The following is a 27,555-nucleotide window of genomic DNA, read 5'->3' on the forward strand; positions in this document are numbered from 1 at the left end:
GCGGGCTTCCCTGTATCCAGCCCGTGCTCTATCATGGTCAGCCTGAACTTTTGACTTTGTCTATGTCCAGAACAACCAGATATCCCACATAGGCGTTTATTGCTTTTAAGTGCTATTTTTACATTTATTCTCTCAAAATTAATATCTTAACTTCTACTCATTGAATTTTTGTTGTGTTGGTCTTGTTTAATTTATTGAATCGAGAGCTATTTTTCTAACTTGGTGTGGAATCTTTGTGTGTGGTGTTTTCACAGTTTTACTGTTTGAAGTGTTGCACAAATACTTTACACATTGCCTCTTAAGTTAAGCTTGACAGCTCAGTGCCAAGCTACCAGAGGGTGAGCACTGGTAAATTTAAGGGGTGTTTGGGACTTAGGCTGACTAGGATTGTGGTTCCTGCTTAGGTAGAGTACATACCTCTGCCAACCACAAACCCAATTTCCAACAGGGATTATCACTTTGCATTGGCCAACAGCTCCTCAGAGGATAATGTTTACCCATAGGTTTGGTTTCTATTCACTCTCAAGGAACTGCGTGCTGTGCTCATCCTAAGACAGTGAGACTCTTGCGCATCATCATCAGTGGGTCCCAAACAATTTACTCTCACTCAGGACCCTTAAACTCATTTCCACTCTTAGGTCCCTTGAGGTTCATATCCCTGAGGCTCCTACTCACACTGAGGTCCACAGAGGGTACTACTGTTCACTCATATGTGCCATTGGAATTCTGTTCACCATCACCCACTGGTTCCATTTTTCTCTGTTCACCATTAGGTCTGTATCTCTTGATCATTCTTACCCACAGTCCTGCTTACACTCGCGTAAGGGATGTCCTTCCCTACCATGAGATTCCCGGAGGTTTATATTTACTGGCAGCTCCCTAGTATAGTGCACACACTAGGGCCCTGATATACCCACACATCACCAGATCTCCAAAGCTCCTGATTGTCCCAAAGCCCCACAGGGTCCTTCTCACTCTTAAGTTTCCAGCAATGGCTGTGTTTAATTTAATTCTCTGAGAATCAAGCTTACCCTAAAGTCTACGTGGCCATGGCCTTACTCTCTGTTCCCCAAACCCACTGATGATCCTAAGGTGGTCCCGTAAACCTCCGCTTACCAGTTTATTGTACAGGGTCTCCGGGTTAACCTTTGTAACCTTCCTAGGTCTTGACTCACACATGACCAAATTGAACGAGAATAACTTCTGGTCATTCACAAATACAGTGATGCTTTAGGATCTGACCCTTTCCATCTTCTCTCAGGGGGCTATAAAATCAGCTATCTCCCTCAAGCACTGCTGCCTACATCAGGGTGATTTCCAAGACACCAACCCAAGTCAATAGAGAACTGGGAATTGCAGGGTCAACTTAGCCTTCATCATTTTAAAATAATTAAGTGGGTACCAATGCAATAGATAATGAAAATAGCCATTATTTTAAAAACAAGAGACTCTGCAGTTTCTTTTTATTTTTGGCTTTCCCCCTTCCCCTTAATGTTAAGAGCCCACCCCTCACCCTCTGAGCACAAATGCAGCTGTGGATTTCTCAGTACACATGTTTATGTATGTTTCCTGCTTGTGTTCCAATCTCTGCTCCATAATTTAGAATGTATTAGCTGCGTTTACTTTTCAGCTCACGTTTGAGCTCTGCTACATGTTTGGTACTCCCTCTGCCTGTCGTCTGTTTTCTTTCATTTCCGATGATGTAAAGATCCAGATTACAAAATGACTGTCGCACTTGTGCAGCGTAGCTGCTACCTATCTAACGAGAGCTAGTGATGCCACTTATTGCTTTACCTTTACAGGGGGCTCTGAAAGTGTTCTTCAAAAAACATGCTTAAAAATTAAAACAAAAAAGTACAGAAGAACAACATCTGCGGTGTCATCATTTGAGCAAGTGCACTGTGATGCCAGTGGTAAGTGTGCGGCAATTTGTTTTATAAAACAATTATAGCTTTTCTGTGCGAATGCTACAGACTGCACAACTCACAAACACAAACCAGCAACCAACAGAAGGAAATGATCCTCTGTGGCAAGCACCATTCACTTGAGGTTGAGTAGCCTACAATTTGTGTAGTACATGGGGAAACAAGTTTGACACAGAGCCAATCTTATTTTTGGTCATAAATCCTACCGTTAGACGTTCTTGTTTTTGGTGGTGGGAAAGCGGTGAGTGAAACATTTACCACAGCCGTAATTTTACCATCAGTTACACTGTGGCGTTCTCCGGCAGAAGGGTTTTAAATAGGGGGATTCTTTTGGCTTTCAGGAATGGGTGGGAGTATTTAGTTTGCATCTAAACCAGCTGGTAAGAAAAAACGACTCTTCTGTAATTCTTGGTTCCCGAAGATGCAAGTACAAACGGAGCACATTAGGATCAAAAGTTAATGTTCAGTTATTTGTAGGTGAGCCGCAGGTGTAGTGTGACACAGCATGTGTGCATAGATATACTGTTGGAGAGACAAGCATGGGCATGCTTTATTTCCGGTAGTAAAGGCACTTCCTACCATTTCCAACAACTTACACTGCATAAAGACATGTGAAGCAAATTTCTTCTATATTTTTTGGGACTAAACAGAATTTCAGAAAATGTAAGCTCGAATCACAACAGTCCAGCAAATTGTGTGGTTTCTGTGTGAGGGTTAGGCACTTCCTGAATGCTGGTTGCGCACTCCCTGAATGCTCGTTGCACAGGATTAAGTGTTCACTGAGTGCGCAGCTTAGCCCCATCCTTTTTGGCGCAGCGAGGTATACATTGACATTAAATTAGTGAATGATGCCCCTCCCACCCAGTTTCCAGTTGCGCACAAGGCGCATATGTGATGGGTCCTAGGTTTGAAATGGCCTGCAAGGAATTAAACGCTGGTGTCCCTGCTTCACTCATGGGTTGTAACAGCAAGTTAGGCCCAAACTGGAGTTAGTGCCCAACTTGGTCTTTACTCAGATTTGGGGATTGGCGTTTTAAATTTGATTAAATGTCCCATCCTTAAGTTAGGCTTGTTTCCCTAGTTATACAAGTTTAAGACTGTGCAGCAAAGAAAGCTTTTGTTTATCAATAGCTTTCTAAGAGGTTGTGATAAGCATCTGTTTGTGTCTGTGTGCTTATGTGTTACTGAGTGGGTGTATTCAGCATCTATTTGTGTCTGTGATTTTTATTTATTTCTGAACACTTTCTCTTTCGTGTTCTGAATAAACACCGCAGTTTTTAACAGATGCACCAGAGAAGTAAAAAGAGACATTCAATAATAAGAAGCAATATAAAACGTTAAAAAGAGTAGTTATCTCTTTTAGGTGCATTTCATGATCTGTCCCTTGCAGGGTATACGTACAACAATATTTTAAATGGTATTTTTACGAGACTAGTAGGTAAGCATGCACAAATCATTGCATGAAAGGAAGATAGGGAGACTCATGGTTTAGTTAAATGTGCCAAGGGTATCATATATTGAATAAATGCAAGAGAGAAAAAGAACTTAAAAGGGTACGGACAAATTGGGATCAGTTATTACAGCACTGTAAGCAATAAATAGGTAAGTAACCCGATGAACTATGAGCACACAAGTGCTCGTGACACTCTAGGTGGACCGCGCAGGTGACAAGTGAACAGCTGTAGACGGCGCAAAGTGAAAATGTGATAATGAATACAGAATACTTGGGGTTCACAGGTAAGTATTTACCTAAATGTATACAGAGTTAGGCATTTTAGTGAACCAGAGTATATTGCGCCACAAATTGTGCTGGGATGTTGACGACGTTTCGATCCATGTAGATTAGGATCATCATCAGGACCAGGTTACCGATTGAAGGGTGCTTGACGCGGTGAAAAGAAGGTATCGAGGATGAAGAGGACGGTGTTGGTGGGCCAGCAAGGCTTGTGCCCAACGGAGAGACCACCAAGAGTATGAGGCAAAGGGCTGTGAGGAGTAAGTGAGTTTTATTCGTGCAGGCTAAAGGAGTGCAAAAGTTTGCTGGAGCCTCAATGGGGGTGGATTGATTCCGCTCAGAGGCAACCCCTAGATCAGGAGGAGTCCAGTCAGTGGTGAAAAGCAAGCATGACAAAACAGAGCACAAAGGAGGGTAGTAGCTTACCCGGTAGCTGGTGTAGTCTGGGTGGGGCGGGAGCATAGGGGTTGATACTCGGAGGGGCCCAGGGCGTAGGCGAAGTCCTAGCGGGAGACCTGGGTCAGAGCCCCAATCCACATGTAGCCATCAGGCGCGATCAGCTGAAATCTGGTCAGCCAGGAGCATAGTGGAAAAAAACTGGTGCCTAATACAGCACTTGCTTTTCTTTTGTTTTTCCCGATTTGTCTACATCTAAAGTGATTTTCTAGACGTGCTTAATTTATTTAAAAAATGTGTTTTTTATATATATAGTAGCAGCCTGTTCCAACGTTGTCCGGGTATGAAATAGAATGTGTGTATTTGGCAAGGGCAATTTATTTTAAAATCTCGCGGTAGACAACATTTGTTTGTTTCATCAGAATAGGGATGGAGAAGGGCCAGCTGCAGCTCTGGTTGATATTAGCAGGCACGTGTAATTGGTGTAGTGATCCGCCGCCTGAGCCCGGCTACAGCCCTGGTTGATGTTAGCAGGCGCGTGTAATGTCGTTGAATGAGAGAGTTATCAGCCGCGGGTAAATCCGTTTAATGGGAGAGTTCAGTGACAGCGAGTAGGAGAGGCTGCAGTAATTGTTCCCGCAGACACGCTCATTTGCGTGTTCCCCCGCTTGAGGCCCAGATGCAGGCCTGTTTCATGTTAGCAGGCGCGTGTTCCCCCGCTTGTGGCCCAGCTGCAGCCCTGGTTGATGTTATCAGGTGCGTGTAATTAGTGTACTAATCCGCCGCCTGAGCACGGCTAGAGCCCTGGTTGATGGTAGCAGGCGCGTCTAATTTCGTTGAATGAGAGAGTTCAGTAACAGCGCGCAGGAAAGGCTGCAATAATGTTACTTACCAGGCCTCCAGCTGAATGCGTTTGTCATGCCCCCAGCACACGGCCACAGCAGACGATCTTCTGATTAATGTACGACCCACATGGCATGAAGGGTGGAACGTAGCACATGCCCCCAGTGTTTCACACGCCCCCAGCGTGCCCCTTGATGCGGCGCAATTGCGTTCACATGGCATGAAGGCCGGACACACGCCTCCAGTGTTTCTCACGCCCCCAGCGTGTCACGCCCCCAGCGTGCCCCTTGATGCTGCGCAGCAACGTAATTGGCGATTGTATGTACGACTCACAACAAATGAAGGACACACACCCCCAGCGTTTGTCACGCCCCCAGCACACGCCCACAGCCCACGATGTGATGGCCGTACCACACGCCCCCAGCGTTAGTCAGGCCCCCAGCCCACACCCACAGCACAACGCAGACACGCCCACAAGGGACTACTTTGCTGGCACGGTTCTTTTACCTTTTAAATGTATATGGTGTCCTACAGTACTTGCACTGTATGATTGTGATGTACACCACTGTTTCTTGAAAAGTTAATAAAAACAATTAAAAAAAAATGTATATGGTGGCCATCTGCATAGCCTATGTCCTTCTGCTGCAACTGCCCTTTCCAACGCTGTATTGGGTGTTGTGATTGGTGCTGTGGTTACTGAGATTACCCGCCTCAAAGGGTTGGGCTCTCTCTTTATAATATTAGTATGGATATGGATATATAAATATACATAAATATATATATATATATATATATATATATATATATATATATATATATAGTAGCTTACCCGTTGCGTGTTGCTGCGATCTCTGTAGAAAGTAAATTCAAGGAAACTCGTTATGATAACATTCAATTTACATTGTGTCATTTTTATTGAAACTTATTCATTTTAATATGCAAAACATTTCAAAGTGCTCTTTTAATTCTATTTATTTATTCGAGTGCTTGTGGATACACGATTTTTTGTTTTTCCGTCTGGTGCGTACATCAGTATTCGAAAGATTATGAGGGCCCTGGGTGCCGATATTTAAAAAAATGTATGCCAGAAACCTTCGTGGGAGTGTACTCAACAACTTCCCAAAGTTTCATGGCAATCGGATCAATGGTGTAGTAATGCATAAAGGACAAACAGACAGACAGACAGACAGACATACTTTCGTTTTATATATATATATATATATATATATATATATGCTGCATGGCAAAACACTTATAAGGTCTCAAAGGCAAGACCTATTGACTTTGTCGCTGTTCTCTGTGTTTCTCATCCTCCTTTTCCTCTTTTGTGTTTTTTTCTCTTGATCTGGATCAGTCTGTTGATATGAACTAAGAGCAGGCTCCCTAAAATGAGTGCCGATGTGCCTCACCTACAACCATATGCTCAAATTTAGCACTGCTCACATTACAGAATAAGGGAAAGTACCCCCTACGCTCAGCAGCTGGTGTCAGAGAATGCGCGTTCCCTCTACTCTGCCAGCCATGCATGTAGGTGGTTCAGTCTATTTAAAGCAAAAGTGTGACAGGATAAGAAGGGGCTGCAGGAGCTCTTGTTCACAGCTGACGTCGCAGGCACGTGTCTCATCCATGTCACATCTGGAATTAAACAACAGGGCTTGGGGGGATGTAAGCTTCTTGCCAGTGAAGACCACCTTGGAGCTGTCAACATGTCCACCCTAGAGAAGTGGGTTCTAACCAAGATTCGCTTGCCTAAGACCTGGTTGGTGCACTCCCTCTCTGAAGCACAATATTCTGCGGGCGGCCACGCATGCGCATTAGGGTTCAAGACGCGCACTGAAAAAGACGAGGGAGCCCCGGGACGCGCGCGGACCAGGTAAGTGGTTTTAAACTTATTTAAACATTGAAGGGGGTATTTACTGAGGGCGGGAGGGAGGCGGGTGGCGGGCCAGCTACGCTCGTCCACGGAGCATGCGTAGTGCCGGCTACTACGCCAGCACCGCAAAATGCGTAGCAGACGGCACTACGCATGCTCCGTGGACGGAGCGTAGCTGCCCGCCCACCCCTACTATAATGTCCTCAATACAAACAAACCAAGCTTCTTCCTAGGCAGAGATCAATGTCGGGGGTGAGCTGCTAGGATTTGCAGCATGAACATCCTCAATATACTCCATTCCTCCTCTTCGACCTCTCTGTCTACATTTAATATGATGCACAACAATGGACTTCTCAATCACCTTCAATTGGTATACATCTCAGATGACTCTCGCGAATGGTACAAACCCATACTTTCAGATTACAGCAAAAAGTTAGACTTGGAGACCTGTACTCCCCATTTCACGTGGTCACATGTGGCGCCTCTTAAGAAGCTCTCCTCTGCTTCACCTTTCACTCTTCTCAGGTCCAATATCTTGGCTTCCACTCATAGGACTAATACCTAAAACATTCCTGCGTATCACACAACGCAGGGACCAATCTCAAATGCCTATAAGACATCAAGGATGGGCAAAAGTAGCCAAAACCGCCCCCAAAAAAATTAACAATTGAAAAACGGGTGTGAAAAATCCTAGGCCCAACAAACCTACTTAAACAAATTAATTTGATTTATCAGCCCCCAACACCTTGGGAAACACAGTACATATCAGCACTGAAATACGAGCAATAATGCAAATTAAACTGATTGACCATTCCTTCCTCCAGAAAACAATCCCAAGGCATTGTGTGCATCCGCAAATTGTGCCCGGACTAGGGCGATGCTGTTTTACGATGGACCCCCACAAATCCAATACCAATTAGTCATGTCTCATTATCAGGCAAAGGAAAAAACAGCTGTCTCACCCGATCTGAGAAGGCACTAATGGCTGCCCATGCTATCCAGAATTTATTTTAAGAATATGTGCCTCACTTACAAATGCATAAAAGGCTCAGCACCCATGTAACTGTAAGAAAATATCTGATCTACCCAATCTTCTGCCCAAGTCACTCCAATTAAGAAAACCTCCTTGAGATCCCAGAGAAAACTACATACCTGAAAAGACTGCCACTTCACTATCACTCACATATGCCTCTGGAACACCTTCTGCTGGACATTATCACCAACCAAAAAAAAGTCTGTTCTTCAGAGCGGAACTAAACACTCCTCTCTGAAACCCACCAAGATTGGTGTCTTGTACGCTGCCACCATCGAATGGCTATCAAATGTTATGATATACCACACACTTTGTAATGATTACACTCTTATGTCATAGCTACAGCATTCTTCAACAAGCAACATATATAAAAGAAAGAAACCGGTTTCAAGAAAGGTCCGGTCTTGATCAGCCCTTGTTCACCCCTCACACACCACACCCCCATCACACCACACTAGTCCTGATGAAGACCCCAACAGTAAGGGCTTAAACACCTGCAGACAAGGGGTCGAAACGTCGACTTCAGAAAATCTGCCATCATCCGTTCAACAGTGATTAATTAACTGTGACTCTATGTGTGATAAATGGCATTGTGTTTTTAATATTTAGAGTATACATATGTTGTATATACGCATTCCATATACCAGTATTGTGGGTGATTTACTGTCACGACCAACCAAAAAAACCCTACCCACCACTAATTTCCTTGAACTTTCCCTTTCCCTTCCCCTGTGGCACCGTTTATGCAATTATTTATAAGATAGCTTTTTCCAAAGTCCTACATGTGAATAACCACGCCCTCCAATGTGATTAAACAACATTGTTTGAAATGATTTTCTTCTGTGTCTCTTTGAAGTTTCAATATACATTGTTGTATGCTTTCACCCCTTTGTGAATTTACTACACTGGGATCCTTTCCTTTTCATATTGATCCGCCCTTGGCTTGATTGACAGTGCCGAGAAAGAAATGTTAGTGCGTAGTGTGCCACTGCTGGTTCACCATCGAAAGCACCTGGAATCCCTCAATGTCCTTTTGTTTAGAATCTCACTTTATTTCCCATTTCTTGTAAATTTAATTTGCACTTTGAATGTCTTTACACCTATATTTAGTTTACACTTTGTAGTTATGCTTCCAATGCACATTTCAATGAAAAGGGAGAGGATGTAACCTTACCGCTAGAGCAGTCGACCTCGGACCTGGAGAACCGGGTTAGAGTCTCGGCAACGACGCTCAACACCCTGTGATTCTGGGCAAATCACTTAATCTCCAAGGGCCTAACAAAAATTAATGTGTTAATCTGTAACTGGTGCTCATGTAAAGCACTCTGACACCCGATGCCTCGGTCTAATTCGCGCTATATAAAGCTGCAAATTTTTTTTTTTTTAAAAAGGTATTTTAGGATTTGCCTACAACTGTGGCCCATGTGAATGAATCAGCACAACATGTGGCACTCGCTTATATGGTCAGCTAAGGTCTGGAATGTCAAATGTTATGTATGTTCCATGTAGGAGAAGAGAAGTTAAGTAGGCGTTATAAAATAAGTGTTTTCCCATTATATTTCCCGTAAGAATTTTTTTCTCGCAGCTACAGCAAAATCTGATTTACAATTGGGGCACTCATAGGTGTGGAAATTGGGGACAAAAAACATGGGGGAAAAAACACAAGTTTGCCAAGGTAAAATACTGATTTTCATAAAAATCATGATCACATAGCCATCATTTTGCTACAAAAAAAGCCTATGGTCGAGAAAAGACTCTGGTAGGATGCACAGACAGGTGCTAGAGGTCTCTGCTGATGGAGGTGCCCTGCCGCCAATTCCCATGCACCTCGGGGGTTGTCATGCCCACGCACGTTGGGCACCACGCTGTTAGGGAGGCGCTACAAACGTATGCAGCGCTGAATGCGTATATATGGCAGGTGAATGGAGTGCATTATAAAAAAGCATCGAAATTTGCTTAAAAACAGCACAGTTAACGGTTGGACATAGTTCCGCTAATGCAAGCCAGGAAATCCCTGGAATTTGCCGAATTTTTTATCATTAGACGGAGGTAAAGCTGGTATTGTTGCTCTTGAAATATTACAACTTGAGAGATAAAATCTATTAACATTTCTGCCGCCTCCCTGCTCCAACACAACGACTTCCGGGTCAGGATATCCAGATATAAAAACCGGAAGTCGTTTGTGTTGGAGCAGGGAGACCGCAGACATTTTAATAGATTTTATCTCTCAAGGTGCAATATCACAAGAGCAACAATACCAGCTTTACCTCCTTCTAATGATAAAAAATTCGGCAGCATATAAAGTAGTGGCACAATCACGGTGTACCTGTTTTTTTGTTGACGCAAAGCAACTTTTAATTGATGCTTGTTCTCATCGGTGGATCCACACAACACAACTATTAAATAATAGTACCATACAAAAATATATTTTCCCGTTTCATCTACATTCTGAAGAAAGTTCCGTTCCCATAAGTATATCAAGGAACAGCTTAATATTTTTAGAAAACTGTCATGAAGAAGGTGTTTTTATCAAGTTATACCGAAATGCTGTGTCTACTGTTTTTGTGTAGTTTTCTTCATGTTTATGATCTTCAACACTGTGTGTTGCAATTCATGTATTGTTTTTATTTGGTATGCTTAATTTAGGTCTAGTTTTCCAACAAAACTTTTTAATCAATAATTTTGAATAAACTTAAAATTTGAATTTCACTTTTATGTATATTTGTTTTAACTTATTTCCGAGGTCAACTGTTACACTGTTATATTTCTTTGGTGCAACACATGACTCTAATATTTTTTCAAGGGACCTTTCTGTTTCCTGTTGTTACCCCGTCCTGATATCTAAAACACAGGGTTTCTCCCTAATTTTTCCTGATTTATAACAATAACAGCTTTACTGTAATGCAGATTGCACTTTTAGCAATAGTCACCGGCCCTGCCACTCAGTAGAGCATCTCTTGTGTCTACAGGAGAGGATGTGACAAACACAACTGCTCTGAGGGGGCAAATGTGCCAACGGGTTGTGCAAGTGAGTAGAGGATTCGGCACCATGAGACAGTGCCTGGAAAGGAGACCTGGTACAAAAGGGGGTGGTGATGGACGGAGCATCTGAACCAATCAAACACTCACACCCAGTCAACAGATCTGGGTTTAATCCTTCACCGTTCTTTAGCCCACTCTGCCACCCCAGTTCAGACATGGCTATATGCAAATCAGTCTGACCCTGTGCCTCATGGGAACAGTCCAGCCCGAACTGCCAAGCCATGCCTTCCCTGGACCGGAAACAAGCTTCGTTGGACCGGTTTCTGGCATTTCAGCCGTCTTCAGCCCGGCTTGCTTGAATCCAGTGGCAAAGTGAGCAAGGGACTCACGTCTGAGAATTCCTTGCCAAGTTATGGCGAACAAAGTGGTACAAAAGGGGGTGGTGATGGACGGAGCATCTGAACCAATCAAACACTCACACCCAGTCAACAGATCTGGGTTTAATCCATCACCGTTCTTTAGCCCACTCTGCCACCCCAGTTCAGACAAGGCCATATGCAAATCAGTCTGACCCTGTGCCTCATGGGAACAGTCCAGCCCGAACTGCCAAGCCATGCCTTCCCTGGACCGGAAACAAGCTTCCGAGGACCGGTTTCTGGCATTTAAGCCTTCTTCAGCCCGGCTTGCTTGAATCCAGTGGCAAAGTGAGCAAGGGACTCATGTCTAAGCATTCCCTGCCAATTTATGGCGAACAAAGTGGTACAAAAGGGGGTGTTGATGGACGGAGCATCTGAACCAATCAAACACTCACACCCAGTCAACAGATCTGGGTTTAATCCATCACCGTTCTTTAGCCCACTCTGCCACCCCAGCTTTCGCTAGTGTTGGGTTTAGGGGGACAATCACAAATATACATTTTCAGCAATCAGGACTGATTTCAGATTTTTTTCCAGTGATTTGGTCGGCCTCCATTGATTAACAAAGCTTTAAGATCCTAAGAAGAACTATATGGAAACAACTGAAAACCATCTCTAATCCATTAGAATAAATTAATTGCCTCTTTAAAAACGTATATTCAGAACATTACATTTGCAATAGAAAAGCCATTTTTGAATGTACTAACCAAACATTTCTCGCCTTTGTTTTAAAATGATGTGAATTATAAAAGGCAGGCCTCCTTTATATGTGGAAAAGATGCATGAGGTGTACAAAAATTACTATCACCTTTTAACATTCATTTCTATGTGTAATACTATCGATTTATTTTGTTATTGTACAACACTCTCAATCAGAGGGCATCGGTGATATAAACATAACATGATCAGAAACCTCTATGATCCCTGGTAAGGATAATTGCACTTGTGTACACTTTTCCTAATGTGTCACAAGAAAGTGGTATTTCAGCACTTTAATAGTGGATGATTTGCAAACACAACGGATAATAGCGTAACAGCGTCATTATATTACAGTGTCTTTAGGCAATCTTTCCATTCGTCAATTAATGTATTATTTGTGCATGACAGGTATTATTAAATGTTTATAAATGCATGCAATTAATAGTGCCATGAATTCATTGCTTAGCGTGACAAACAAGTAAATAGGAAAAGGTGTGGACTACTGTACCTAAGATGGACGTCAGCACGCTTTACATAATTATCAATGGGTGGCGGTCTAGATCTCCAGTATGGTGGTGAATCAGGCCTCTATTGCAATACCTTGGGAGACAAAGAACAATATGTTAAGTTATATATTTATTTCAGCATCACAGGAAGAGTATCAACAACTGAGTGGAGTACGGGGTTGAGTAGGAGGGAAGAGAAGGCAGCTAGGGAGATGGGGAGAAAATGAGAGAGCGCAAGAGGCAGCAGGTTGGAACGAGTTAGGTAGAGGGGATGACAGTGGGAATCAGGAAGAGAATTAGAATATGGAAAGTCAATTACAGGTCAAGATAGTGTTTAAATAGGTAGCTTTATTGTGTGAAAATTAAAGAGATCTTCAGGTAGAGAATTCAGGAAAGATGGAATTGTGACAGATAAGGACTAGGTGGTGGCTGAGTGGTAATTGAGCTTTAAAACATGCATGTGAATGCCTATGATGTTTACACAGCAAATCTGGTACACTGGTTATACCCGAAAACAGACCCATTCCCATTAATGTCAAAAGCATCACTTCCCATTTGATATAGGGATGCCATTGTACATTTCTATGCCAATTATGTACTGTTGGAACTGGAATGTCCCCTGCATAATGTACAGTCATGCCCCCTGCCCTGTGTGCCTGAACTACATACCCGGGATCCTGTTTTTTGATTATTTTGGTTACGCCACACACTAATTCCATGTGCGTACATGGACCTAGGCCCGGTCTTTTGACAATGTTATGTTTTGTATCTAGTCCTGAACAGGGTTGGACGCACCAAGAGCACCCTCCTTGTGATAGTGGATCACAGTCCCTGTTGCAAATTTAATGTGTGGAGCATGGTTGTGGTTGAGTACTACGGTTGGTGAATTATAGTGACAGGCTTTTACCTGTGAGACATGAATGTGTGCTTTCAGGTCAATTTATATAAATTTCTGCTGTTCATGATGAACTAGGAATCCTAAAAGCGACATTCTGTGTTTTGTACTTGTGCATGTGTAAAAGACATGATGGTGCACCATGCACAAGTGATACAGGCCTGCGGGTTTCATTTTGGAACCCAACAGCCAGGCTCAGAGAACAAGATGGAGGAGAGGTGTGCTTCTTCAAACAGTTTATTTATGTGGCTGGCATCTCCTAGATGGGAGGGGGGAGCACAGGCGCTATGGTGGGGAAAGAGGAGAAAGGCTATTGTTAGACCCGTGATACCTGGTTGGCTGAGGTAGGTACCTTAGGCCCAGAGCCGGACTGGCTACCGGGCGTTTTGGCATGCTGTCGAGCTGGGGGCTGATGTCACTGTGGTGGGGGCTAATTTTGTTGATGGAGACCTATGTGTGCTTTGAAATAAACAAAGCAAAATGAATTTCGTTCAGCACACGCAGGTCCCCATCAACGAAATCAGCCCCCAGCTCGGCAGCATGCCAAAACGCCCGGTAGCCAGTAGGGACCCGTGTTACAATGCCAGGGAAAGGAAGGTCACCTTCTTAGAAAGCCCCGCTCACCCCCTCGGTAGCTTGGCACAAGCAGTCAGGCTTATCTTCAAGACAAATGTGTAAAGTATTTGCAACCACTCTCACAAGAACCCAATGATGACACCACAAATAGACTCCACATGAGTTTTATAAAATCGAGTAAAAACCTTATATACAAAGATATACGATAAGACCACATGATATAAATCCAACATATGCGGTTTTGTACTATTTCTCCTGGTCGGTTGTTAGGCCAGCCAGCGCTTGTAAGATCTGGCGGTATTAATGAGCACTTGTAAACATTCTACTGTACTCCTAATATCATGTCATACAGTTTGTAATGCTAGAATCAGGCACTTTTGCAATGTAAAAATACTGTAAGGTGTAAAGCAGCAATCAGACACTCTGCAATGAAAAGCATGCAATGCGTAACGCAACAATCAGGCACTTTGCAAGGTAAACTAATGCAATGCATAATACAACCACCAGGTATGTTGTTATGCAGAAATAAGGCAATGCATAATACACTAATCATGTAATCCGTTATGCAGGAACAATGCAATGCGCAATACGCTAATCAGGTAGTTCGTTATGCAGAAAAAAGGCCATGCGTCATACGACAATCAAGTAGTTTGTTATGCAGATAAAATGCCATGCGTCATAAACTAATCAGGTAGTTCGTTATGCAGGAATAATGCAATGCGTAATACTCTAATCAGGTACTCCGTACTGTAGAAATGATGCAATGTGTAATACGACAGTCAGGTACTCCGTGCTGCAGAAATGGAATAATGCATAATACACTCAGGCCCCAATCACCAGGCCTTAGGCGGTCTCTCCGCCTCTCCTTCTGACTTGCAGTCAGCCTCTCCACAGTTGCCCCAACACAGTACGATGTAATCAAACAGTGCAGCGCCACACTCCAGCCCCCTGTACTGCCACTCCCTTTGCAATACGGGCCGCTATACGAGCCGAAGCAGAGACTCACGCTGCCGACACGAGAGGGCGAGAGCGTCTCCCTCCGAACCCGCCCCAGGAGTCAGCACACGTTACCTGGAGGGCGCAAACTCACACTCCTATCCTCATCCAGCGGCCAGGCCTCCAATGCAGCTTTGTGAATTAGCAACGGCGGTTCGGGCCGGCAACTCAGCTCCTCCGGGACTGCCGGTCCGGGCCGCTACAGTTACGAAGATCTCAGGCTGCCACAAAGCACACACAGTGTCGTTGAGTCTTCCTTAAGCTTTGGGTGCACAATCACTGGGCACTCCACAAACTGGTCTCAGGCTGCACGAAGATCACGTGCACAGCATGGCTGAGACTCACTTCAACTCCGGTGCACACAATAAAAAGGCAAATCCTCACAAAGGTCTCACGGAGCACAACACACACGCACACAGCATCGATGAGATTCACTTGGATTCCGGTGCGCATGATAACAAGGCAACTCCTCATGAAGGTATCAAGGTGCACAACGCACATGCACACAGCGTCGATGAGACTCACTTGGATTCCGGTGCACAAGATCACTGGACAATACTCACAAAGGGGTTCAGGCTGCACAAAGCACACGCACACAGCGTCGCTGATCCTTGCTTGAACTCCAGGTGCCCACGATCACAGGGCACGCCTTACGAGGGTCTCAGGCTGAAAAAGCATGCACACACAGCCGCTGAGACTCTCATGGGAACTTTTGTGTTCCTGTGTTTCCGAAACAAGAAGCCAGCTCACCTCGGGCCCTTGGAGATAAGTTACTTCAGGACACAGCACACAGCAAAGTCCCTTTAGCTTTTCCTTGGTTAAAACAGCAAACTGCTGGCCCGCCCCAGAACACACAGCAAGGGTCAGTCCTATCCTTCAGTCTCTTCAGTTGTTTCTTCCTTGGCAAAGGTCCTCTTGACCACGAAGTAGCTCCAGTCTTGTTCACATTTGATCAAGCCATTCTCCAAAGTTCAGGGGCTTCAGCTCTCATAGTTATACCCCTCAATAGCTTTGAAGTATTTGTGCTTCAGGGGGCACTGACCCCTGTTCAAACCAGTTCTGGGTGCCTCCCTGCCAGTGACACCTTTCTTCCTTTGATTAGTGGGGGTCTGGATTCTCAATCACTCAGCAGGAGATGGGACAATTGGTTTATAGCAGCAACCCAGACCTCTTCACCTCTAGGGGCTTCTCCTTCCCCTACACTCCAGATGCAGATCAACCTGTTGCTGTCTCACCTCCTCCCCTGGGTCAAGGCATTCCCCAGATCCTATCGCTTTCAAATCCAGACAGCCAATCCACAGCGAGGCAGAGACACACAGAAATGTTAGAGCACAAAAACTCAGCCACTTCTAAAAGAGTGGCTTCTAAACACACAGTGCAAAACCCACCTTCATAAAAAGATTTGTTATTACACTGTGAGTTCAAGCATACTAAACTTCACCTTTCCATCTTAAGCTTTTAGGAAGATAGGCTGGAAAACATATTACACAGCTTCCCCATTCTGTCCTATGGGCAAGATGGCCTTTCAACAGTGAAAAATGAAATGGAGATTATTTCACTGTCAGTACATGGCACACACCTTAGTACATGTGATACTTTTCACATGCACTGCACCCTGCCCAAGAGGGTACCCTAGACCTACCATAGGGGTGTCTGATGTGCATAGAAAGGGAAGGGTAAGGTCTGGCAAGTGAGTGCACTAGTCAGAACAACTTTGCAGTTTAACAAACTGCGCGCAGGCCCTGCAATGGCAGGCATGATTTCCCTTTTTAAGGCTTCTTGTGTGGGTGGCACAAATAGTGCTCCAGGCCCACTAGGAGCAGTTACATTAGCATTCCAATACCAATGATCAACAACCAATTACCATTACACTTTATACAGGGAGCACTTGCACTTTGACACTGTTTAGCAGTGGCAAAGTGTCCAAAGCATCTAAGTTAGCAACACAAAATGTATCACAGCACCAAAAATAGAGGCAGTAGAGGCAAAAAGTCAGGGGTAATCATGCCAAGAAAGGCCAGGTCTAACACGTGTCCCCCCCCAGCCGAAAAGTGGGGAGAACTACCCACCCTCATTGGAGTTCTCATCACTAAGGTGGAAAAAGCTGGGTAGACCGCAAGCAATGGCGTGTTCTGTTCCAGGGCGGTGTTCTACCGTGAAGTCTATTCCCTGTAGGCAGATGGACCACCTCAACAGTTTTGGGTTCTCACCCCTCATCTGCATCAACCATATGAGGGGCCTGTGGTCTGTATGAACCAGGAAGTGAGTCCTAAACAAGTAAGGCCTCAGCTTCTTCAGTGCCCAGACCACAGCAAAAGCTTCCCTTTCAATTGTACTCCACCTCTGCTCCCTGGGAAGTAGCCTCGGCTAACGAAAGCTACTGGTGGGTCCAAGCCCTCGTCATTCAATTGAGAAAGTACCGCTCCCACACAATGCTCTGAAGCATCTGTCTGCACTACAAATTACTTGGAGAAATCAGGCGCCTTGAGCAGGGGCGCCGTCCACATGCCAGTTTTCAGGGTATCAAAAGCGGTCTGGCAGGCATGAGTCTAGATCACCTTCTTGGGCTGTTTCTTTGACATCAGTTCTGTCAAGGGAGCAACAATGGTGCCATACCCCTTCACGAACTGTCAGTTATACCCAGTGAGTCCTAGAAAGGCCCTCACTCCTGCCTGGGTCTTGGGGGGTTACCAAGCCAGAATGGTATTGATCTTTGCCTGTAGGGGCGCCACCTGGCCGCTCCCTACCTGGTGTCCTAAGTACACCACCGAACCCTGCCCTATTTGGCACTTACTTGCCTTGATAGTCAGGCCTGCCCTTTGCAAGGCCTTCAGCACTTCACAGAGGTGTTGCAAATGTTCCTCTCAACTGGAGCTGAACACCGCAATGTCGTCCAGGTAGGTGGCGCTGAATTTCTCCAGCCTACTCAACACCTAGTTAACCAGTCTCTTGAAGGTGGCAGGGGCATTCTTCAACCCAAAGGGCATAACCCTGAACTGGGAGTGCTCCTCTGACGTTGAGAACACTGACCTCTCCTTGGCCTCCTCGGTCAAGGCAATTTGCCAGTACCCAGTTGTAAAGTCAAATGTACTGAGGTACCGGGCAGCTCCTAGCTGATCCACCAGCTCATGGGATGGGATGGGGTGCGCATCAGTCTTAGTGACGGCATTGAAACCACAGTAATTCACACAGAACCGGAGTCCTGAGGTGGCAAAAGGCGCAGCAGCTTTTGGCACCAGGACCACTGGGCTAGCCCAGGGGCTGCCGGATGGCTCAATCACCCCTAGAGCCAGCATCTTGGAAACTTCCTCCTTGATGCTGGCCCTGACCTTATCAGCTACTCTGTAAAATGTTTGTTTTACAGGTAGACTGTCTCCAGCGTCCACATCATGGATACGCCAATGGGTGACTCCTGGGGTTAGGGAGAACAGGGAGGCAAACTGACCCAATACCTGGTGACAGTCCCTCTGCTGTTCCGGGGTCAGGGTAGGCGAGAGGGTCGCCCCATCCACTGACCCATCCTTCTCCTTGGCTGACAGGCTGACAGGAGGTCAGGAAGAGCTTCACTCTCCTTTTCCGCCCCATCATCAGTAGCCAAGAGCATGGTCAACTTCGACCTCTTGAAGTGTGGTTTGAGGTGGTTCACATGGAGGACCCTCAAAGGTTCCTAGGAGACTGGAAGTCAACCAGGTAGCGCATTTCACTCCTGCACTCCACCACCTCATAAGGCCCAGTCCACTTGTCCTGGAGCACGCAAGACTCCACTGGTGCCATCACCCACACTTTCTGCCCAGGTTGAATTTCAACCAGAGTGGCATTCTGGTCGTACCACAGTTTCATCTCTTCCTGGCTGGCTTCCAGATTCGCCTGAGCGAGTTGCCTGAAACACCTCATTTTGGTTCCTGAAGGCCAGCATGTAACATCCTGGGGGGGTTTACTGCGAGCCTTCTCCCAGGCCTCATTCACCAAATTCAAGAGTCCTCTTACAGGGTCTCCATACTGGAGCTCAATGGGACTGAACCCTAAGGACTTCTGTGGCACCTCCCTGTAAGCAAACAACAGGCATGGTAAGAGGACGTCCCACTTATGCCTTCTGGGTTCCTCAAGACCCATAATCATGCCCTTCAGGGTCCCTTTAAATATATCAACCAGACCATTACCCTGGGGGTGGTAAGGCACGGCGAACTTGTAGGTTACACCGCACTCCTTCCACAGAGATTTCATATACCTAGATATGAAATTAGTACCCCTGTCGGACACCACCTCTCTGGGGAACCACATGTGGGAGAAAATCCCCATCAGTGCACGGCCCACCACAGGGGCTGTCACCGTCAGAAGAGGAATGGCTTTGGGGTACTGGGTGCCATGGTCCACCAAGAGCAGGATGAACCTGTTGACCATGGCTGTCTTGGGATCCAGCGGCCCCACAACGTCAGTGTCAACCCTCTCAAAGGCGATGCTGACCACCGGAAAAGGTTGGAGGGGAGTCTTGCACTTCCTTCCATTCTTCCCACTTGCCTGGCAAGTCTGACAAGTCCTGCAGTAAGTATCAAAACTGTTGCGCATTTGAGACCAGTAAAAGGTCTTGTCCTGCCCCAAATGCCCTGCTAAAGGTACATCATGAGCCAACCCCAGTAGGAAGGTTCTGAAGCACTGGGGTACCACAAGCACATGGGCCTACTCAGGCTCAGAAACCATAGGCTCACAGTACAGGAGATCATTCTCCCAGTAAATCAAGTGTGATCCAGACTGATCACCTGCTGCCTGGTTTGCTGCCTGGTTTGCTGCCTGTTGCTGCAAACCCACAAGAGAAGGGCACTTCTTCTACTCCTCAGAGAATTTCTCCCTGGAGGGCCCGCCTTCCTGCTGCCATTCAGTCAGCTCAGGTAGGTCACCCAGTTCAGCCACTTATTCCCCCGTAGGTGCCAGGGCATCCTCCTCAAAGGGTGCTTCCTCCTGGACCGTGGGAACTGTGGGGGCTGGTTTCCTGCACCCCCTGCCTCTTCTCTTTACTGCAGGCACCTGGGCCACTGTTTCAGGCACCAGGTCCTCTTGAATACCTTTACTGGCTGCCATAGACCAAGTGGTTACACAAGCCCACTCAGCCAAACCAAACATCTCCAAATGCGCCTGGCGATCCACCTCCTTCCAGGAGGGAACTCTCCAGGTAATTTCCCAGCAGACAGTCTACAGGCATGGACAGACTTACAACGACCTTCAAAGAACCTGAGCCCCTCCCCACTCAAAGGAAGCCAGCGCCACCTTGCAGAGGTGCACTGAGTTGTCTGCTTCAACTACAGGGTGAACCACATCGGGAATTACCTTCTCTTCAGACACCCACTGACACTGGACAGATGTCAAATTAGCTCCGGTGTCCCTCAGAGCCTCGACCCTCTTTCCATTGATGGTCACTCACTGCCTGTATCTTTTAGTATTCTCAGGCAGAGAGATTTCTTGGACCATCTCTCGATATCATCGATGTCATAACTGCTTGCTCCTCCCCATTCCAAGGACTCAACTCCTCCCCCAACGTTCCACTCACTAATCCTGGTGTTAGCACACCAGTGGATGCAGATGACTTCTTGGGGCATCTAGGGGAAATATGACCCACTTCTTTACAGAAGTAATAAGTAGGATGACCTTGGTTGTCCCGCTTGCCCTTATGGAGCCAGGCCCTCTTAGCTTTTGGGGACTCGGACCCTTTCACCTGGGAACTACTTTGGGGCCCTTTAGAGAACCGCTTGTGGTTACCCTTGTCCTCCCACACCTTCAGCGGGGAACCCTGTACACCCTTGGCAGTGGTACCTCCAATCCCCTTGTGGACCCGGGTACTGGTTCAGCGGTCCGCCTCTTCAGCAAGCTTACTGTGATCAGTCATCTTACTGTTCAAAAGATTCTGGCACAGCTCTGGAACACACAGACTACTCAAGTGCTCCCAACTAATTAAATCGCATAAGCTCTTAAAATCAGTTGCCTTGCTGCCCTTCATCCAACCATCCAGCGCACGCGTGTACGCATTCACACACTCAACCCAAGTACTGTATTCCTGTTTTTTGAAGTTCCTGAATTTCTGCCAGTACTGTTCAGGAGTGAGCCCATACCTGAGGCATAAAGCCTCCTTCATATTGGCGTAGGTCAGGGTTCCTGCCCTCTCTAAAGAGGGTAAGACATGCCTCCCAAAGCGTCAAAGTGTTTCCATAGGCCTGCCCCCAATGCTTCTCAGGTACCTCATTCATCATCAGAGAGATCTCATATGCCGTGAACCACACATAAATATCATCACCCCTCTAGTAATCTCGCACAAAGTCTTTGGGAATGTACACCTTCCCTGCTGGCACTGGTTGTGTGCTGCCACGATTTGAACTGGACTCAGCCTGTTTAACCTTCATTTCCAGTTCCCTCAAGCTTAACTCATGAGCTAAGAGAATCTTTTTCTCTTCCAAAGTGAGAGCATTCCTGCTCTTCTCTGCTCACTTTTCACTTTCAATGAGCAGCTTCTTCTACTCTGTCTGAGTTTTAAGTTTTAAAACCTCCAACTCATGCTCTCTGACCCTTGGGTTTTCCTCCAACTCCTCTGGTGAAAAATTCCTCGCTGAATGGCTATTACCTGCCCCTGAAGCTGGTCCCTCCACTGGCAAATCCTGTGGACCAAATCCACTCCTTGAGCCATCCTCATCCATGGCTTCCCACCAGGCCCTAAAGACCACTTGCAGCTCCTCCTTCTCCTACTTTTCATGGGACAGCCCAAAGCTCTGCAGAATTGCCTCAACTGATCAACTTTGTAGGTAAGCAATGCCTCAATATTGAACTCTAATTCTGCAGCCTCACTGACTCCTTGACTCCTCTGAGACACGATGTGTGGCTTAAAGGTTGCTACAAAACAAAACCAAATAGAACCAACAAATCAAGAACACAATATGTGGTTTTGCCATGGTCTGCACTATTTATGATGTACATGAATCACTGTGAGTGAATTTGCAAATACACATTCAAATCCCACACCACTGACCACCAAATGTTAGACCCGGGATCACTGGTTCGCTGAGGTGGATGTACATTGTTACAATGCATGCTTTTACTACGCATGCCTTTACAACGCAGGATTTACAACGCAAGTCGTTACAACGACTTGTGTTAGGGGGTGCTGGATAGTGAATAGTTTAATTTAATAGTAATAGTTGCTGGAACTTCCTGAGGCGGAAGCCGGGAAGCGTGAAGACTATTTTAAATATTTTAATAACATTGTGCTCGAAAATTTTATATTGTTGTATGTGTATTCTGAATTCGATTTGGGAATTGCAGAATCGCTATTGCCGAGGGGACTCTGCTGGAATTCTACTTACCCCAGCATTTCAGGTCTCACAGCCGAATATGTGCTGTTAGGGCCGATATTTTTCTGTGGCCGCCATCTTGGGTGTAGGACGCCGGTTGCGCTCTAGCAGCCTGGCCCCTCCTGACCTTATCCTAATATAAATGACTACTTCCGCCCGTCCGCGCCGGGACAGGGCCAAGGGCCCTACCCCCTGCCCAAAAAGTTTCCATCAGTAATTTGCACTATAGCAGCGCGACGCTGCTATCCCTTCGCCCTCAGGTTAGTTGCCAATGTAAACAATTCTCATTTTATGATGCTCCTGATCCCTGTACTAAGACTTGTACTTACTGTTCTTTTTCAGTGAATGCTGGTCTTGGTACCAGGGAAACTGATTTTTCACCAGGGCAGAACATAAAAAAATCTTACATCCAAGCTGCACTTATTAATGCCAGGTCAATGTGTAAACATAAAGAAGAGATAGCAGAATTAATTAGTATTAACAACTTGGATCTTCTATTTATAACTGAGACCTGGACTAACCCTTCATCAGACCCAGATTTAATAATAGCAGTCCCAGAAGGTTACAATATCTTGAGACAAGATAGGGTTCTTAAAATAGGTGGTGGTATAGCTATCATATGCCGCCAAAACCTGGTAACCACCATAAATCAAGTCCCTACCTCAACCTGTGAGGCCATGCTCTTTTCAATTGCACTGGGACCATCACAGCGTTTCAAAGGTATCTTGTTATATCGGCCACCGGGCACTAAAGCTCCTTTTCTATCCTTCATCACCGATATAATGGAATCACTAGCGACAGATAATACCACCACTATACTGGGTGATTTCAATTTTCCGCTAGAGGATCTGTCTTATAGAGATACAACCACTCTTCTCTCAGACCTACAATCCTTGGGTCTTACACAACGGGTTCTTAAAAGCACCCACGATGCAGGTCACACGTTGGACGAACTGTTTACGAATGTTGGAAATGTCAAGATCAAAAATGTCTTGCCTCTGGCTTGGTCAGACCACCATGCGATTTTTTTTGACATCCCTATAGACAGCCCTCCTTCAGTTCAAAGGGTAACACATATTAACACCACGTTTAAATCATGGAAAGACATTGACAACAAACACTTTACCGATCTTTTAACCGCATCAAAATATGATAGGCTAGATGATCCTAACTTAGCTGCGGAAGCATATACGCACTGGTTAACCAATGCTATCAATGAGTCAGTCCCTATTAAATCACTGTCAAAAAATCGAAGCACTCCATCTGCCCCATGGTTTAACAACACCCTTAGAGAGCCAAGACAGACATGTAGGAATCGAGAAAGACAGTGGAGAAAAGCATATTTGCCAGAAATTAAGGCAATATGCAAAAAAGAACTTGTGATATACAAACAAATGATTATTAAAGCAAAGAGTACTTATTACTCAGCTCAAATAGAACAAGTCAAAAACTCTAACAAGCAACTTTTTCAAGTTGTTAATAAACTGTCTAAACTACCTTTACAAATTACCCCACTACCCACACAAGAATTCTGTAATCATCTAGCTGATCATTTTTATGGGAAAGTTAATGACATATACACTAACTTCTCAGCGCATATCAATAAAGGTCTTTCGGTCCCTCCCACCAACGAATTTAAGCCTACATTTAAGACCTACCAAAAGGTCGAACTGTCCCAGGTTAAGGATATCATGGCCTTAGTCAAGTCTGGCTCAGTTAAGGACCCATGCCCACCTGCAAATCTCTTCCCTGTGGCAAACATTGTAGCTGCTTCCCTTACAGAATTATTTAATTCAATGTTCCTTACTGGTATTTACCCTGCCATATGGAAAAACACATTATTAAAACCCCTCCTAAAGAAATCTCATTTAGATCCGGAGGATGTTAACAACTATAGACCTATTGCAAGTCTGCCCTTTGCAGCCAAGGTGGTCGAAAAATTGATGAATACACAAATTTCCCAGTATATTGAACATCATTCTTTACTGGATGACACCCAATTTGGCTTTCGCCAAGGGCATAGTACAGAAACAGCTCTGATTAAGGCCACAGACGAAATAAAAACTATTCTGGACCAGGGCGGGTCAGCTGTCCTCATTTTGGTAGACCTGTCAGCGGCCTTTGACACGGTCGATCATAACATCTTGATCGACCGTGTCAATTCCATGGGCATTCAGGATAGAGCGGGAGATCTGCTACACTCCTTTCTCTCCGAACGCTCCCAAATGGTCATGCTGGGCAAATACCACTCGGCTCAGATGACCTTACCATGTGGCGTCCCGCAAGGCTCATCCCTGAGTCCATTGCTTTTCAACATCTATGTAATGGACTTAGCAAGAATCATCAAGCTACATGGGATGAGCCTAACATCTTATGCTGACGACACTCAATTGGTGTTAGCGATAAAAAACAACGGAGAGAGAGTGGCAGCCAACTTTCAACAAGGTATGCTCGCTATCAGCAAATGGATGACAGAGAATTGCCTTAAGCTTAATTCCGAAAAAACGGAGATTATGGTTTTTGGCAAACTCTGTCCCATCTGGTCCAGCTCCTGGTGGCCTGCTGACTTAGGTTCTCCTCCTACTCCAGTCGTCAAGGTGAAAAATCTTGGAGTTATTCTGGACGAAAAGCTCACGTTTGCTGCTCATGCAAACACCATTGCATCTGCCTCCTTTTATAAAATTAAAATCATCAAAAAGATTCTACCTTACCTACCTCCTTGTTCAGGCAGAACATTGATCACCGCCTTTGTAATGTCTTCTTTAGACTATTGCAACGGGCTATTCATGAACACCCAACAGAAAGTGATTCGTAAGTTGCAATCGGTGCAGAATGCAGCCGCTAGAATGCTCTCAGCAACTCCCAAGTTCATGCCTATTGCTCATGTAATAAAAAGCTTTCACTGGCTCACTGTGAAAAACAGAATAAAATGTAAGGCCTTGTGCATTGCTTATAAAGCAACTCGCAATCAAGGACCTCGCTTTCTGTTAAACGCCCTATCATTTCATGTCCCTAACCGACCATTACGGTCTGCAAATGCCTTTTTGATGTCCGTAACTAGAACCAGAATGGCTTCTTGGGGTGACAGACGTTTCTTGGTATCTACTACAAAATTATGGAACTCACTGGACTTGGATGTGCGATCCTCACAATCCTTGATGATTTTTCGTAGAAAAATCAAAACATGGTTATTTAACCAATAATTCCTCAGCTGTTCGCCTTCTAGAGTTCTAGTTTACTGTTACTAGCTCCAAGACGCCCTTGGGCATTTGTGCGCTCTATAAGTTTCATAAAATAAATAAATAAATAAATAAATTTACTATTCCAACTCCAGTTCCCATGGATAGTAGGGAAGGTGCTGGATAGTAAATTAAACTATTACCTATCCTAGAGCGCCCCCCAGCACAATTCGTTGTAATGACTTGCGTTGAAAAACCTGCGTTGTAAAGGCACTGAGTGGTAAAAGTTGCGTCGTAAAGGATGTTTCCCGCTGAGGTAGGTACCTTAGGCCAAGTAGGGACCTGCGTTCCAACGTCAGGGAAAGGAAGGTCACCTTCTTAGATAGCCCCGCTCACCCCCTCGGTAGCTTGGCACGAGCAGCCAGGCTTATCTTCAAGGCAAATGTGTAAAGTATTTGCAACCACGCTCACAACAACCCAATGATGACACCACAAATTATGGGAGCTCAAGACCCATTGTTCTTCGTTGTTGTGGTCTCTTCTACGAAGGAGGGGATACTCTGCACATTACTCAGGGACTACTGCACAGCCCAGGGTTGGTGTCACACTGACAACCAACTCCCCAGTGGCAAAGGCACATCGCCTGGAGTTCGATCTGAAGGAGAAATTACTGGTCTGTTATTCGTATAAAAAATACCATATCTGTGAGTGAGGGAAGCAAGCTCCAACCCAGCAGGAGGAGCAGATTGTGGAAGAAATTGTTGGAACTTACCCTGGTGTAGGGTCCGTCCGGCAGAGACTCACTAAGCAAGTGTGCCACAGGATTTGTATTATTCCATTGTAGCCACCAGACACCTGAAGTGGTGTGCATGTGTAGTAGGACCAGCTGACACCAGGATATGTGTCTGATAGTGGCCTGTCTGTCCCACAAGTGGACTGCATGTCTGCTGAACTGCCAAGTGTGCAATTGGATCAGAGCCAGTCCGAAAGATTAGGTGACCCAAGAGGTGTCTCTGTGTGTTGAAGATAACGCCTGGCATCCCACATGACAGAGAATCATCATCTGCAGGTGCGTGGCCTTCGTGCTCAAGAAGTGCCAAGTACTCACCGAGCATTGGAGTGAGCAACACTATGAACCGAGTATCTACCTGAGTATCGGAATGAGCGGCGCTCTGCAGCTGCCATTGGAAAGAGGACTCCTGTCAGAAGCCTCTGCCCCTGGTGTGATCCTCCACATGACATGCCGCTTGGCTAGGTGCCATGCAGCTCCTGAGATCGCTACTGTGTGCCGCTTGGAGGCTCCTGTTGCTGGTGAGATTCTACAACCATAGAATGGGCCAAATGCAGCCCATGCTGCTATTATGAACTTGATGAAAGTCTGAACAGGCCTAGGCCAGTTGAAACTAGTAATAAACTCTTGCTTTTCTCTCACTGCCTTATCCCTCGTCTAGTCATTCTGTTTGCACATGTCTATTAAGAGAGAACAAGAGATAAGGTACCTACAGAGAGTTGAAATAATGAAGGAGTTATAGAGAGTGATGAGTGAAGATAATGATAGATGGAGAAAAAGAAGTGAGGTAGGGAAAGTGAGATAGCAACAAAGAAGTTAAATAGTAAAAGAGGTGCAGTAAAGAGAACATAGGTAGAAAGGGAGACAGTGGAGGTAAAAAGGTGAGGTAGTAAATGAATGGTGAAGCAAATATGGAGGTTAGGAAGTGAGAGAGAGATAGAGAAGAGAGTGAGGAGCTAGTGAGATGTTAGGCAGACACAGGAATGAAGTAGAAAGGCGAGAGAATTGTGAAGCAGAGAGGGTTAAGAAAGAGGTAAAGCAATGTGAGCTATATATGGAGAGACATGGTGAGGTAGGGTACAGATAGATGATATAAAGAGAGAGATTGACTAGACGGACGAGAAACACAAGTAGATGAAATGGAAACAGAGCAGCAAGGTGTGGAAAGAGGGATATGGTAGAGAGAGGGCACACAAAGGTAGACATCTAGAGGTAGGCACAGAGTGGTGGAGAATAGAATGCTGTGGGGTACAGAGATAGACATACTGTGAGGTATCAATAGTGAAGCAAGAGAGGCCGGTAGGTAACGAGAGTAGTAGAAAAAGAGCTGTAAAAAGGGAGAAGTGTGGGCACAGAGATACAGGACAGAATGGTAGATTG

The 27,555-nt window shown here is 45.4% G+C and overlaps 1 protein-coding gene across 3 annotated transcripts in view; it reads right to left on the minus strand.

Annotated features, from left to right (window-relative positions):
* LOC144823924 (uncharacterized) overlaps window positions 1–27,555 on the minus strand; it is a 523,537-nt gene that overhangs the window by 159,605 nt on the left and 336,377 nt on the right. For all 3 annotated transcript variants that reach the window (XM_078682843.1, XM_078682842.1, XM_078682844.1), the window contains one exon: window positions 12,411–12,502. The gene's annotated coding sequence lies outside the window, so the exon portion shown is untranslated. The remainder of the gene's footprint in view (window positions 1–12,410; window positions 12,503–27,555) is intronic.

Source organism: Lissotriton helveticus, chromosome 3_1 (assembly GCF_964261635.1).
Source record: "Lissotriton helveticus chromosome 3_1, aLisHel1.1, whole genome shotgun sequence".
Taxonomy (NCBI): Eukaryota; Metazoa; Chordata; class Amphibia; order Caudata; family Salamandridae; genus Lissotriton; species Lissotriton helveticus.